Source organism: Rhinolophus sinicus, chromosome 14 (assembly GCF_057876585.1).
Source record: "Rhinolophus sinicus isolate RSI-liver-muscle chromosome 14, RSI-T2T, whole genome shotgun sequence".
Classification (NCBI taxonomy): domain Eukaryota; kingdom Metazoa; phylum Chordata; class Mammalia; order Chiroptera; family Rhinolophidae; genus Rhinolophus; species Rhinolophus sinicus.
In genome coordinates, this window is record NC_142514.1 from 94,180,968 (window position 1) to 94,195,132 (window position 14,165).

The 14,165-nt window shown below is 35.8% G+C and overlaps 1 long non-coding RNA gene across 1 annotated transcript in view; it reads left to right on the top strand.

Annotated features, from left to right (window-relative positions):
- The first annotated feature begins 3,952 nt into the window (after positions 1-3,952).
- The window catches only part of LOC148755763 (uncharacterized), a 34,445-nt gene continuing 24,232 nt past the window's right edge, over positions 3,953-14,165 (top strand). The window contains exon 1 of the long non-coding RNA XR_016018479.1: positions 3,953-4,424. This is a non-coding gene — a long non-coding RNA (uncharacterized LOC148755763). The remainder of the gene's footprint in view (positions 4,425-14,165) is intronic.

Here is a 14,165-nt window from a genome sequence, read left to right on the forward strand (position 1 = left end):
TAATTTTTGCATCCTTTCAGAGACTGTGGTGAGCATGTGTTAGCATCTGTAATTTCTGAAGGTAATATTAAGAAATATTTATGAGGATAAAAATATTCATTATTCTACAATAAGGGGTTTTACATTGAAAGTTTTCTCTGCTTTCTATATCCATATCAATACTTTTTCACAGGCACATCATAGATAAATTTGTATTATTCTTTTTCACGTATACCAAAAGATTTCATAGTTCAAAAACTAAATATTGCATGGTCTCTCCATGTTTGTTAGGACTATTTTTTTAGACTCAAGAGAGATAAACTAATCAGTTGATGCCAAAATACCCAGCTATGCTTATAGTAAAGCAGAGATGGCTGAAACAATTGGCAGGGTCTCCTGCAGCCATTGCTGCCTGCCAACCCCTTGAAATCTTCAGAATGTAATGAAAGGAAAGGGAGAGATTTTCAGGCAGGCTTGGCTCTGTCTTGTGGAGATTTTGTTGGATTCCTGCAGGATATTCTGTGTATTCGGTCCTCAACTGACCAGTCTAAAATCTTTAGTTATCCAAGATTTCAAAGCGATGCACTTTATTCTTGAGAGAAAGTTTCAGGAGAAGCTGCAAACTTCTACTGCCCTATTCCTGCCTTACTGTATGGGGGCTCTATGCTGGATGGATGTGCAAGTTGAAAGAGTGGGGAGTGATTCAAGGGAGAAGAGCTAGAAAGTACCTCCTTGCCTAGTGCAGAACTGGGGGCTTCTGCTGCACCTGACTGATAATCTCTGGTAAGCCTTTGAACAAACTCTGCTTTCCTCTGACTCCCTAGATTGTTCATAGAACAATGACATTTCCCCACCAATTGGCATCTGTATGGATTCATTACTTAGCAGGTGTGTATGGAGCACAGCAGACAATGTAGTAGACAGACACATTGTCTTCCAAGCACCACTGCAGCATCTGTAGTATGACACTGTTGTTTGAGGATCGGGTTACATGCTGTTAGTGTTTAATGTTGCTTCTCTTGCCATTTTTTCATATCTCCTTCCTTCCAAGGTTACACATCTCTTTTCTTTTGGTTACAGCAAAAATATATTATTTAAGTGGTACTATATTCAGGAGAATGACGCTGTTCATTATGTTGCCTACACAAGTGGATTTCCAGGCAATGTGGTACTCTGACCAGAATCATTATGTTGCCTGGATCTCACCCCCATCATAAACACTGTTGTGACATAGTGAGGGGTGAGGAGGAAATGTGCGTTGGGGGAGGGATGGCTACAGCACTACTGCTGACAGAATGTAAGTTAAGATCACATTCCAACTCACCATTTCTCTAGAGAAATTCAGAGGGCGTCAGCTATGTGAGGTCTGCAATTAGATGTGACTATGCAAGGATGTCGACTCAGGCCCATGTTCAACCTGGAGGACCTTGAGCAAGTCAGAGCTGCTGACTACCTAGCTGAAGAATTTGGCAGGCAAATGGAGTCATGGCCAGATTAGAAACCTTTACGGGAAGAGTCTATGACATTTGCACCCACTGTAAGCCCAGCTGAACAGCCTGCCCTCATTAGCTGTTCCATGGGATGTTTTCTCTCATGACAGTGATCGCATTTAATAAAGTGTCAACAGGCAACTCAGTTACACATTCCTTGTGCGCATGGCTGCCCTTGGGATTTGGGGTATCTGTGGGCAGGACAACTATATGTTGTAGCTTACAAGATCAGTGTCAATTTTAAACACTTCTCCTGTTATTTCTATAAGTACATTTGTACTTGTTGAAATATGTCCTAATTTTGAAACTAAGAAAATATGGTTGGTTCTATGGGTGGGGTTTTTCTGGAAACTGTTCTCCCAAATATCTTATCCATCCTACCAGTTTGATAATGTTGGTGTGTGTGTGTGCATGCGTGTGCATACAGACATGTGAAGGATAGAAGGGGAGGGGTGGACACTGGAAAGAGATAGCCAAAATTTTAGCATACATTTTATCTGGCTTTGAGGTTAGGGTAATTTTTTTTTCTTTTTTTACAGTTTTCTGTCATTTCTTCATTTACTTGGAACATTTAGTACATTTATGATTAGGTGAGAAAAGAATAAATTTGAAATCAGTTTCTTATAAGAGGAATCACACATTGAAAAAGATCCAGCCACTACACTTTTGTTTTAATGAAAAAATCATATTTTATTCTGAGAGCAGGTTTTTATGTGGGAAAAGAAAGAACCCATCCTGATGAGCTAGACTCATAATCTAGCTCAGGCTATGAGTGGGTAGAGATGCAAGAGTGAGACACAGGAGTTCACTTTGAGGAGCAACCAGGACCCCAAGAAAAAGCACAGGGCTCAGAAGAAAAACTTTTTTTACTTAGGGTCCAGTTTATTTATAAAAATTTGAAACTTCACCCTTGAGAAGATTCAAATTCAGCAAAAATTGGCAGACATACAGTCAAGTACACACTTATTCAGAAAACTCCAGAGATGATTATTATGATGATGATTTTGAAAGTTCACCACAAAACCCTTCTGTCATAGTGTTTTCTTTTCTTTTATTTATTTATTTATTTATTTGATTTTTTAAAATTAACTTTATTTGGGTGACAATGGTTAGCAAAATTACATAGGTTTCAAGTATACATTTCTATAATACATCATCTATATATCACATTGTGTGCTCACCACCCAGAGTCTGTTCTCAGTATTTTATTATCATATTGTCAAGACAGTGTTTTCTCTGCAGTTGACCATTGTTTTGACTTTCCTTGAGATTTTTTTTCTTTTTAATTCTCTGTGTTCAAAATTGTCATCCATTTTGGTGGATTTTGAAATAATTCCTCTCAGGCAATGGTTTTCAGAATGTAAGCTTTGGACCAGCATCGTCTGCATCACCTTGAACTTGTTTGAAATTCAAATTTTTGGGTCCCATGGTCTCACCCCAGAACTACTGAATTATAGTCTCTGAGTGGGACCCAGAAATTTGTGTTTTTACAAGTCCCTGTTGAGAGTCTGATGCAGCCAAAGTTTTAGAACTACTGGTCTAGAAGTCAAAAGTAACAAAGTGTAGATAATAGATAAATGTACTACCTATCCTAATTTGTGATATATATATATATATATATATATATATATGATCATACATATAAATAAATAAATAAATAAATATATATACACATATGTGATCATACATATAAATATATACATATAAATATATATATATATATTTATATGTATATATATATATATATATATATATATATATATATATATATATATATGGGAAAAAGAGGAATGAGAGAAACCAAGGACAGGAGGATAGCCTTGGTATTTCATAAATCAATGGATATGAGTAAGCCTACATTCTTGGAAAAATCAGAGCGGAAATGCATGAATAGTAAGGAGTAACTCTGTTTAGAAAAGTCACAGAATTCAGTTACAGCTTCATCAGAGGAAAAATCTCTGACAAAATGGGGTAATTATGCAGAATAATCCATCATGAATAATGATAATAATAATAATTTTTAAAAATTGATTATGAACTTGTGGCTTTAACAAGTGGGTGGTTCCATATGGTGCCAATACTGTGTTTCTCATGTTTAATTTCCTGCTTTGAGAATTTTACTTTAAAAGTTGTTAAAGACGTTAGGGGCTGATTGAGTGGAGGGACGGCAGGGAGAGAAGTGGTTAGAGAGTGAGAATATGCACGTGGCAGCACATTTGCCTACTTCTGTTTCAGACCACTAGGTGTGTGTGCCTTACTATTCACAAGCCGTCTTGGGGTATTCACTGCAGCCTTTATATTCCACATGAGCTTCCCACTTTGGAGCTTTCTGTGGGGCAGAGATGAGCCTATGCTGCCATTTACATTACTTTTTCAAATATGCTAAGTTGACAGCATTTGCTAAAATCTTTAGCATCTGCTTTAAGGAGCATCTTGGCTTAAGGAGCAACCATGTGGGGGGTGGTGATTAGTGATTAGTAAGTACTCACTCACTGGTGACAAGTAGTTAAGGGAATACTTTACAAATACACAATTGAATTATACAAGTCTCACCAGAATCAGAATGTGCTGGTAGTTAGTACCAGAAGCCGGGGGTTGGACAGCAAACCTCCAGATGTGCTTTCTGGCGGTCATGTCCTCGTTATTCAGAATGTCAGATGAATGTATGTAGTCAGTTCCTCTGGAACTTATCCACGTATTTTCACTTCAGGTAAACAGCTCTTGGTCCTGGTGAGATCTGCTACTTCATGAAATCATTCAGGCGCTCTGTTCCAGGTGCTGTGCACCGTGCTAGGAATGCTGCCGGGAACAAAACAGGAGCTGGCCTGCAGTCCTGTGGTGTCACAGCAATAGGCTGAACTCCGTATCTACCCTCAAGTGCTGTCCCAGGCTTTGATGCACAGGCTCAGGGCTCACACAGCGAAGTTGGTTCCTGTGCAGCGAGGCCTCAGAAAGGTTAGTTAGCCTTCCTACGTGGTTTCCTCATGTGTAAAATGGTGGTAAAAGCAGTCCTGAGATCCAGGGTTATTAGACTATTCAAGGAGATGATATACGAGGTCTGACAATTAAGTTTGTGAACATGTTGCAACAATGTTGCTAACCTCTTTTGATATCAGAGGGATTATTCATTAGGAATTTGTACCAAATGGACAAACAGTGAACCAAGTTTACTATTTAGAAGGGCTAAAAAGGCTGTGTGAAAAAGTTAGATGAAAACGACCTGAACTTTTCAGCAACAATTCATGGCTCTTGCATCACGACAATGCACCAGCTCACAGGGCAATGTCTGTGAGGGAGTTTTTAGCCAGTAAACAAAGAACTGTATTGGAACACCCTCCCTACTCACCTGATCTGGCCCCCAGTGACTTCTTTCTTTACCTGAAGATAAAGGAAATATTGAAAGGAAGACATTTTGATGATATTCAGGACATCAAGGGTAATGTGACGACAGCTCTGATGGCCATTCCAGAAATAGAGTTCCAAAACTGATTTGAAGGGTTGACTAAGCACTGGCATTGATGCATAGCTTCCCAAGGGGAGTACTTCGAATGTGACCATAGTGATATTCAGCAATGAGGGATGTAGCGCTTTTTCTAGGATGAGTTCACAAACTTAATTGTCTGACCTTGTATGTACCACATCTTCTTTATCAAGTCATCTGTCAAAGGACACTTGGGGTGTTTCTATATCTTGGTTCTTGTAAATAATGCTGCAATGAACATAGGGCTGCATATATCTTTACTGATAACTATTTTCAAATTTTGGAGGTAGATACCTGGGTCATAAGATAGCTCTAAATTCTTAATTTTTTGAGGAACTTCCAGACTGCTTTCCATTCTGGCTGTACCAATTTATATTCCCACCAGCAGTTTAAGAGGGTTCCCTTTTCTCCACAGCCTCTCCAACACTAATTATTTGTCTTGTTGATGATAGCCATTTTAACAGGTTTGAGGTGATATCTCATTGTGGTTTTGACCTGTATTTCCCTAATAGCTAGTGATATTGAGCATCTTTTCATGTAACTGTTGGCCATCTGTGTGTCTTCCTTCGAAAAATGTACCTTCAGGTCCTCTGCCCATTTTTAGTTGGATTTTTTTTTTATTTTTTAGTTAAAGTTTATTGCGGTGACAATTGTTAGTAAAGTTACATAGGTTTCAGGTGTACAATTCTGTAATATATCATCTATATATCACATTGTGTGTTCACCACCCAGAGTCAGTTCTCCTTCCATCACCATATATTTGATCCCTTTTACCCTCATCTACCATCCCCTTTCCCCTACCATCTGGTAACCACTAAACTATTGTCTATGTCTATGAGTTTTTGTTTCTTCATTTGTTTGTCTTGTTCCTTTGTTGTTTTCAGTTTTATATACCACATATTAGTGAAATCATATAGTTCTCAACTTTTTCTGACATTTCACTTAGCATAATAATCTCAAGATCCATCCATGTTGTCACAAAAGGCACTATTTCATCTTTTCTTATGGTAGAATAGTATTCCATTGTGTATATATACCACATCTTCCATATCCAATCATCTATTGAAGGACTCTTTGGTTGTTTCCATGTCTTGGCCACCATAAAGAAAGCTGCAATGATGGATTTTTTTCATTATTGAGTTTTGTGAGTTCTTTATATATTTTGGATATTACATCCATATTGGAGGTATCATTTGCAAACATCTTACCCCATTTGGTTGGTTGCCTTTTTGTTTTGCTGATGGTTTCTTTTGCTATAAAGAAGCTTTTTAGTTTGATATTGTTCCATTCATTTAGTTTTGCTTTTACTTCCCTTGCCTTTGAGGTCAGCTTTTTAAAGTCTTCTCTGAGACCAAGCTCCATAAGTTTAATACCTATAGTTTTCTTCTATGTATTATTGTTTCAGGTCTTATATTTAGGTCTTTGTTCCACTTTGAGTTAATTTTTGTGTATTGTGTCAAATAGCAGTCCCATTTCATTCTTTTGCACTTGGCTTTACAATTTTCCCAACACCATATATTGAAGAGGCTTTCTTTTCTCCATTGTGTGTCTTTGGCTCCTTTATAAAAAAATCATTGCACATATACATGTGGATTTATTTTGGGGCTCTGAATTTTGTTCCATTAATCTGTGTTTCTGCCAATACCTTACTGTTTTAATTATTATAGCTTTGTAGTATCATTTGAAGTCAGGGAGTGTGATACCTTCAGCTTTGTTGTTTTTTCTCAGAATTGCTTTGGGTATTTGGGGTCTTTTGTGGTTCCATGCAAATTTGATATTTTTTTGTTCTATTTCTTTTGAAAAATGCCATTGGGATTTTGATGGGGATTACACTAAATCTGTATATTGCTTTGGGCAGTATTGATATTTTCACTATGTTGACTCTTTCAATCCATGAACACAGATTATTTCCATTTCTTTTTTCTTCTTCAGTTTCTTTATCAATGTCTTGTCTTGTAGTTTTCAGTGGATAGGTCCTTCACATCCTTTGCTGAGTTTATTCCTAGGTATTTTATCCTTTTTGTTGCAATTATAACTTAGATTGTTTTCTTCATTTCTTTTTCTGATATTTCCGTGTTAGTATATAAGAGTGCGACAGATTTTTCTATATTGATTTTCTATTCTGCAACTTTACTGTGTTTGTTCATTGTCTCTAATTGTCTTTTGTAGATTCTTTAGTTTTCTATATATAGAATCATGTCATCTGCAAATAGTGACATTTTTACTTCTCATTCCCAATTTGTATGTCTTTCATTTCTCTTTCTTGCCTCATTGCTCTGGTTAGAACATTGAGCACCATGTTGAATAAAGGTGGTGAGAGTGGGCATCCTTATCTTGTTCCTGATTTTAGAGGAAAAGCTTGAAGGTTTTCACCATTGAGTTTGATATTAGTTGAAGGTTTGCATATATGGCCTTTATTATGTCAAGGTACTTTCCTTCTGTACCAGTTTTATTGAATGTTTTAATAATAGATGGATGTTGTGTCTTGTGGAATGCTTTTACTGCATCTATTGATATGATCATAAAATTTTTATTTTGTTAATGAGGTGTATCACGTGATTGATTTGCGTATGTTGAACTGTATTTGCTTACCTGGAATTAACCCCACTTGATCGTGATGTATTATCCTTTTAATGTATTGTTGTATTCTATTTGCTACAATTTTGTTTAGGATTTTTACATCTATGTTCATCAGCAATATTGGTCTGTAATTATTTTTTTTGAGTTGTCCTTTCCTGGTTTTGGTATCAGCATAATGACCTCATAAAATGAGCTCAGAAATATTTCCTCCTCTTTAATTTATGGAAGAGTTTGAGAAAGACCAATATTAATTCTTCTTTGAATATTTGGTAGAATTCACCAATGAAGCCATCTCATCCTGGAATTTTGTTTTTTGGGATTATTTTTTATTACTGTTTCAATTTTCTTACTAGTGGTTGGTCTATTTTGGTTTTCCAATTCTTCATGGTTTAGTCTATGAAGGTTCTATATTTCTAAGTATTTTCCATTTCTCTAGGTTGTCGAATTTGTCGGTGTATAGCCTTTCATAGTATTCTTGTATAGTCCTTTGTATTTCTGTGGTGTCTGGTGTAACTTCTCTTCTTTCATTTCTGATTTAATTTATTTGAGTCTTTTCTCTTTTTTGTTTAGTGAATCTAGCCTAAGGTTTGTTAACTTTATTTATATTTTCAAAGAACCAGCTCTTTGTTTCATTAATTTTTTTCTATTATCTTTTTGTTCTCTGTTTTATTTATTTCTGCTCTATTTTTATTATTTTGTTCCTTCTACTGACTTTGGACTTTATTTGTTCTTTTTCTAGTTCTTTAAAGTGTGATGTTAGGTTTTTTTATTTGAGATTAAAAAAAAAAAATTGCTCCTTGAAATAGGCCTGTCATGCTTAACTTCCCGTTTAGTACCACTTTTGCTGAATCCCCAAAATTTTGGTATGTCATATTTTCATTTTAATTTGTCTCAGTGTATCTTTCGATTTCTTCTTTTATTTCTTCTATATGGGTCTCCTAATCCAATAGTTTTTCAGTAGCATGTTGTTTAATCTCCACATATTTGTGGTTTTTCCCACTTCTTGTAGTTAATTTTCAGTTTCATATTGTTGTGGTTGGAAGATATGGGTATGATTTTAATCTTAAATTTATGGAGACTATTACTTCCCTTGCCTGAGAGGATATATCAGTTAAAAAAAAATTACTAAGGGTAATGTCTGCAAATTCACTTCTGATATTTTCTTCTAGGAGTTTTACGGTTTTGGGTCTCTAATCCATTTTTAATTAAGGAGGTGTAAGGAGGTGATCCAGCTTCATTTTTTTGCATGTGTCTGCCCAGTTTTCCCAGCACCATTTATTGAATAGAGTCTTTTCCCCAATGTAAATTCTTGCTTCCATTGTCGTAGATTAAATGTCCATGGAGGTATGGATTTATTTCTTGGTTGTCTATTCTCTTCCATTGATCAATGTGTCTATTTTTATGCCAGTACCATGCTGTTTTGATTACTATAGCTTTGTAGTATGATTTGATGTCAGGTATATGACACTTCCCACTTTGTTGTTATTTCTCAAGATTGCCGTGGCTATTCAGGGTCTTGTACAGTTCCATATAAATTTTAGGATTATATGTTCTATTTTTGTGAAAAATGTCATTGGTAGTTTGATAGAAACTGCATTGACTCTACATACTGCCTTAGGTAGTATGGACATTTTAACTATATTAAGTCTTCCTATCCATGAGCATGTATGTGTTTCTATTTATTTGTATCTTCTTTAATTTCTCTCTTCAGTGTCTTATAATTTTCTGAGTATAGGTCTTTTACTTCTTTGGTTAAATTTATTCCTAAGTATTTTATAGTTTTTGAAGCAATTGTAAATGGGACAGTTTTCTTAATTTCTCCTTCTGATAGTTTATTATTGATGCATAAAAATAAAACTGATTTCTGAATATTAATTTTGTATCCTGCCACTTTACTAAATTTTTTTATCAATTCTATTTCTTGGTGGAATCTTTGGGATTCTTCTCTCATGTCATCTGTATATAATGACAATTTTACTTCCTCCTTTCCAATTTGGATGATTTTTATTTCTTTTTCTTGTCTGATTGCTGCGGCTAGAACTTCACTAATCATTAAAGAAATGCAAATGAAAACCACAATGAGATACCACCTTACTCCAGTCAGAATGGCTATCATCAATAAATCAACAAACAACAAGCTCTGGTGAGGATGTGGAAAAAACCATCATGTACTGTTGGTGGGAATGCAGCTTGGTGCAACCACTATAGAAATCAGTATGGAGGTATCTCAAAAAACTGGAAATAGAACTACCTTATGACCCAGCAGTACCACTCTTGGGTATCTATCCAGAGAAATCCAAAATGCTAATTTGAAAAATATTTGCACCCCTGTGTTTATTGCAACACAATTCACAATAGCCAACGCTTGGAAACAACCAAAATGTCCTTTGGTGGACGACTGGATTAAGAAACTGTGGTACATTTATACAATGGAGTATTACTTGGCCATAAAGATGAATGAAATCACCATTTGCAGTGATATGGATGGACCAAGAGAACATTATGCTAAATGATGTAAGTCAGATGGAGAAAGACGAATACCATATGATCTCACTTATATGTGGAATCTAAAGAACAGAATAAATGAGCAAACTAATCAGAAACAGTCTCAGAGATACAGAGGAAAAACTAAGGATTGCTAGATGGGAGGGGGTTGGGGATGAAGGAGAAGGTGAGGGGATTTGAAAGAACAAATTGATAGCCACACAATTGCCATGGGGATACAAAAGACAATTTGGGAATATAATCAATAATGTAAAGATGTTGTAGGGTTTCAGAGGGGCACTTGTCTTATTAGGGAGACCACTTCATGGATGGTGTAGATGCCTGACCACTGCAGTGTACACCTGAAGCTGCAGCTGAATAATATTAAATGTCAGCTATAGTTTAATATATATAAATATAAATATAAATATAAATATAAATATAAATAAATAAATATATATATATATATATATATATATATATATATATATATATATATATATATAGTCACTGGATGTGGAGTACAGCACAGGGAATAGAGTCAATGGAATTGTAACAACTATACACAATGTAGTAGATTAGTGGAGGGGAGTTATCACTTTGTGAGGGGTGTAAATGTCTGACTATTACATTATTTTTTACACCTGAAACTAATAAAAAATTATGGAGACTAATTTTTTGGCCCCTTGAGACTGTTCCATGTGTACTTGAGAAGGATGTATATTTTGTCATGGATGGAAAGTTCTATAATTATCAATTATGTGCATTTGACCTAATGTGTCATTCAAGGTCAACATTTCCTATTGATTTTCTGTTTGGGTGATCTTTCTATTGCTGTCAATGGAATATTCATGTTTCCTCCTGTAATTGTATTTTGTCAGTGTCTCCCTTTAGGCTTTCTAGTCATTGCTTTATATATTTTGGTGCTCTCAGGTTAGGTGCGTATATATTGATAAGTGTTATGTCTTCTTGATGAATTGTCCCCTTTATCATTATGAAATTCTATCTTTGTCTTTTGTTACTTTATTTTTATCTTGAAATTTATTTTGTCTGATATACATATAGCTATACCCACTTTTCTCTGGATGCCATTTGTTTGGAGTATCATCTTCCACCCCTTCAATTTGAGCCTGTGTTTGACTTTGTATTAGGTTGGTGCAAAAGTAATTGTGGTTTTTGCAATTATTTTTAACTTTTTAAGCCATAATTACTTTTGCACCAACCTAATAGTTGAGATGGGTCTCCTAAAGGCAACGTATAGTTGGGTATTGTTTTTCAATCCATCCTGCTACTCTGTGCTTTTTGATTAGTGAGTTAAGTCTATTTACATTTAAGGTGATTATTGATATATGAGGATTTACTACAGCCATTGTATGTTTTGTTTTCTGGTTGCTCTCTGCCTTCATTGTTTCTTTCCCCTGTGTTTCTGTATGTTGTTTAGTTGGGTGGTTTTCTATGATTATTTCCTCTGTTTTCTCTTTTTTGTATGTGTTATGTATCTTAGCTCTAGAGTTTTGTTTTGTTGTTACCATTAAGTTTGTGTAAAAAATGCTTTTATGTACATTAGTCCTTTTTCTTCTGATTGCATTTTACTTTCATTCATCTATGAAAGTTATCCTTTTCCTCCTCCTCTTTTATTTTTTGCCATAAATTGTCCCTTTTTATGTTGTGTGTTCATTTCTAAATTGCAGAAGTTATAGTCTTTGTAAATGCTTTCCCCCTTTAACCTTTATGTTATAATTGTTGACTACTGTATTCTGAAATAGAATTGCAATATCCTGCTTCTGTCTTTCTGTTTGTCATCTTACTCAAAGTTTTGTGTACTTCTGTCATTTTGTTACAGGAAGAAGATCTCCTTTAAACACTTCTTGTAGTGCAGGTCTGTGGTGGTAAATTCCCTCGGTTTTTATTTGGGAAAACCTTTATTTCTCCTTCATCCTAAAGGGTAACTTCACTTATATTATTCTTGGCTGGTGGTTTCACTCCTTCAATAGTTTGAATATTTCATCCACTCTCTCCTGGCTTGTAAGGTTTCTGTTGAAAATTCTGATGATAATCTAATGGAGTTTCCTTTGTAGGTTACAGTATTTGTGTGTGGCTGCCTTGAGAATGCTTTCTTTGTCATAAACTTTTGACAGGTTTAATATAATGTATCTTTGAGGATGTCTTTTTGCATTGAGATAATTAAATGCATTGAGATAATTAAATGCTCTGTTAGCTTCTTGAATTCAAGAGTCACGCTCTTTCCATAGATTTGGGAATGTTCTCATCGATTATTTGTTTGAATAAGCTCTCTCTTCTCTTCTCCTGCTGGTATACTCTTTATACTTATATTCTTCTTTTTAATGGCGTTCAGATAGTTCTCATAGAGTTCTTTCATTTCTAAAACTTTCAGTTTTCTCTCTTCTTCTACCTGAGTCATTTCTAGAATTTTGTCTGTGAGCTTGCTAATTCTCTCATCCATCTTGTCTGCTCTGTTTCCTATGTTCTTTAATGCATTCTTTATCTCATTTATTGATTTCTTCAGCTCCAGAGTTTCTGTTTGTTTCTTTTTTATAGTTTCAATCTCTTTGGTAAAATACTCCTTTTGTTCGTTGAGTTTCTTTCTGAGCCCATTGAACTGCTTTTCCAAGTTATTTGTTTGTTTGTTTTGGTATCTCCTTGAGTCTTTTTATAACTGCAATCTTGAGTTCTCTGTCATTTAAATTATACTCTTTCATGTCTTGGAGTTTGTTTTTTGGGGACTTTTCATTTTCTTTCTGAGATACCTTGTTTCTTGTTTCTTTCTGAGATATCATGGTACTTGATGGATTGTTTCTCTGCCTAGGCATTTGAGTTAGTGAACTCTTCATTTTTAAGTACAGGTCTTTTTTTTTTGTTTTCCAATAGAGGGTGCTATAGTTCAAGTTTTTTTTTTCTTCTTTCGTTTACCTGCATTACTGGTACCTCTGGAATCTCAGTGGGGCAGTGTTACCTTGCTTATGAAAAATGCCCTGTATTCCTCAATTGTGGCCATCCATTTGTGTCTGGGTTGGCTCAGTCTAAGGGCATACTTCTGTGGTGGAATGTGGCATGCCATGGGACTCCAGGTCTGCAAGGTCCCAGAGTTGCCTCCTTGTAACCAGAGACTGCCATCCACACTGTGCTATCTGAAACATCTCTACTGCCTCTATTGGATTCTACCTCTACTGGGTTCCACCATGATGGTAGTGTAAAGAGGGGCATTGGTGGCAACGGGAGGCAGGTTCTTAAGTCTGCAGCTTTGCCTTCTTGTTAATAATTATGGCCACTAGTCCACGGCTGCCATACCACTGTGGTGTGTGTCTGCCCCAGTCACTAGGTATAGCTGCAGTGGACACCTGCTACACAGGCCAGAATGTTTCTTCCACCCCTCCTACCCTCTGGACTGCTGTGTGAGGGCTGCAGCCCAACTCCTACACCACTACCACATCAAGTTAGGCAATGGTGGGAGCTGAACTGAGTGTGTAGAGCTCATCTCTGTCCTTCCCTGTCCTGCCTCCTCTGCTCATTCTGATATACTGACCTTCAGATATCTTGATGTGTGGATCTTTCAGATGTGTTTGTATGTTGAGCAGGGGATCCTTGTTGAATTATAGTTGTCTGACTTGTAACTTTAAGGGCAGAAATGAAGTGGTCTTCTCACTCTGCCATGTTTCTGATTTCACTCCCTACCCTTTGTTGAAAAGACTATACTTTCTCCATTGAATTGCCTTTTTTTCTTTTTCAAATTTGATTATATTGGTGTGGGGTTATTTTTGGACTCTATTCTGTGCCATATTTCTATTTGTCCTGTCTTTCACCTATACTATACTATCTTGATTACTACTATAGATTTATAGTAAATCTTAAAGTTGAGTACTGTCAGTCCTCTGTTTTTTTCTTTCAATATTGTGTCAGTTACTCTGAGTCTCATGCCTTTCTAAATAAACTTTAGAATCAATTTGTTGATGTCCCCAAATAACTTGCTCTGATATTGATTAAGATTGCATTGAATCTATAGATCAAGTTGGGAAGAACTGACATTTTAATAATATTGAGTCTTCCTATCACCGCACATGGAATTTCTTTCCATTTAGATCTTCTTTATCAGGTCTTTGTAGTTTTCCTCACATAAATCTTGCATGCATTTG